Source organism: Microcebus murinus, chromosome 15, assembly GCF_040939455.1.
Source record: "Microcebus murinus isolate Inina chromosome 15, M.murinus_Inina_mat1.0, whole genome shotgun sequence".
Lineage (NCBI taxonomy): Eukaryota > Metazoa > Chordata > Mammalia > Primates > Cheirogaleidae > Microcebus > Microcebus murinus.
This window is the reverse complement of record NC_134118.1, coordinates 69,453,524-69,455,743: the sequence shown is the minus strand read 5'-3', so window position 1 is coordinate 69,455,743 and position 2,220 is coordinate 69,453,524. Positions and strand designations below refer to the sequence as shown.

Genomic DNA, 2,220 nt, shown 5'->3' with positions numbered 1-2,220 from the left:
GACTCACAGCTGGATTCTCCATCTGACCATGCAAGGTTAGCCAGCACCTATCACCCCACAGTGTTTGGCCCACGGGAGACAGAATGATGAAATTCACAGGAAGAAACAATATCAAGAACACACAGGGGCCTTAGAGACACCAGGCCCAGTAATTACCATGTGACAGAAGTCTACGGGTAGTGGTGCTTTGACCGGGCTGGGATTACTGACACACTGCATCTCTTTATATGCATAGACAAAATGAGCGTTACTGAAAGTCGAGGGACAGTTTCCAGGGAATCATGAACTCTTTCACTATCTTGTCTGTGATTTCCTTGCTCTGGGCCTGGTGCTCAGCTATCAAGGGCTGCAGAACCTCTGAGTGTCTTCACAAGCTCCCTGGTGAGTGTGGCTCCACTGGTGTAATCCTTCCTCATCAGCCCGAGCTTGTCGTCATCCTCGAGGAAGGTGGTCAGGTATGTGAAAGACATGTCCCCGTCACAGTTGCCCCCAAACTGCCTGTGCTCCTCGATGGTATCTCTCCCTCCAGAAAGCACATGCTTATTGACCTTGGTCTTGATCTTCTTGGTGGTGTCGATGAGGAAGAGAGAGGAGCCGGCTCTCTGGCACTCATTTTGGTCTGGGCGCCCTATGGGGTGGGGGAGAAGGTCAAGAGCAGCAGGGCTGATCCTGGGACAACGTCCCCCGTCATTCTAAAGTCAGGATCCTGGTCAGTGGCACATGGGCTCAGACGCTGGATATCCATCCTGTCTTGGAAGATCTGTGGGAAATTGAGCTGCTGAAGGAGGAAGCAGCCTGGATGGCAGGAAAACTAATCTTCCAGATGCCGTCACTGCTAGCAAAGCAGAAAATGCCTTTCAGTCCATTGAAGGTAACGTGCTTATGAATCTTCACCACATTCCTGTAGAAACCTGGGTTCATCCCCATGTGGTCGAGATCAGGGAAGATGAAAGTCTTGTTGATATCAAATGTCCTTGGCATTCTCCACGGCAGAGCCACAGGCCTGGTCCAGGGTGAGGTCCTTCCAAAGGTACTTCTCATCACCCGCCATCTGGATGACCAAGGGCACGTTAAGCACATCCTGCAGCCACTCTGTGAAGGTAAACAGGATGAGGTGACCTACATGCATCGCTTCAGAAGAGGGGCCTTTGCCTGTCTGGAGATCAAATGGCTGCTGATGTTCATGGGCATTGGGAGCCCAATCCATGTCTCTGCGTGGGAAGAAGAGGCCTCTGCACCGGAAGTGGGGGGGTCTCTGGCCAGTGGCTCCCTCTATTAGGTTTATCAGCTCCCTGTCAATTTCACTGCTTCCACATCAGACAATGAGCTTGTCACAGTGAATGCCTTTTGTGCCACCTGTCTGTACTGTCCCTGAGTCCACAAAATCCTTCTCTACTTCTGTGGCATCTAAACCAGTCACTCTCAGATGCTGGGTTCCTTGGAGGGAAGTCAGCCTTGTGAGCCCCCCACCCCATGGCGGCTTTGTAGCTCATTTTTAATGATAGCAATGTCTTCACTGCAGAATCAACTTTACCCTTTGTTGCCTTTCCAGCTTTGAGGGGCTGCAGGAGCTGCCCTTGAGTGGCACAGGGCTCACCATTGGGCACGTCCACCATCTTTCAGAGCCTCCGTTCACAACTGGCTAGGACGTCAGAGGATTTGTCCAGCAGTAGAAACAAGACATTGACCGCTTGCCTGGCTCCTATTCATCCTTCAAACCCCATCTCTGGTTGTATCTTGTTTGTTGCCTGCGTCAGTCTCTCTATTCCAATAACTTCAGCTGTCACCTCTACATCGATGGCTTGAGAATCTGTATCTCAAACTCCATCCTCTCTCTCACATCTTCCAGCATCATAATTCTCATTTGAATTCCCCTTATATGATGTCTTTTAGCATCTCAAAATCAGCATGTCCAAAACTGAACTCATTGTTTCTTATTCCCCTCTCTTGGAAAACTCTTTTTACTGTTGTAATTTTCCTGACTAGGTACTTGGCTTACCTATATCCACTTATGATTCCTCATGCAAGAGGTGGTGTCCTGGCATTTCTCTTTCTCTAGCTACTTACATTCAGTGGTTACCTAAGTCTAGAAATTTACCTCAGAAATGATCCCAGGCTCAGTATTTCTAATTCTTCTATGATTGCTACTCAGCCCCAATCCTCATCTCTCATGCTTAACCCATTGTCCTATAACATCCTTGACTACTTCTACTCTCTCCT

At 49.0% G+C, this 2,220-nt stretch overlaps 1 pseudogene; it reads right to left on the bottom strand.

The window, feature by feature from the left end:
* Positions 1 to 247: 247 nt before the first annotated feature.
* LOC105874679 (tryptophan--tRNA ligase, cytoplasmic pseudogene) lies at positions 248 to 1,616 on the bottom strand (annotated as a pseudogene).
* Between the last annotated feature and the right edge of the window lie 604 nt (positions 1,617 to 2,220).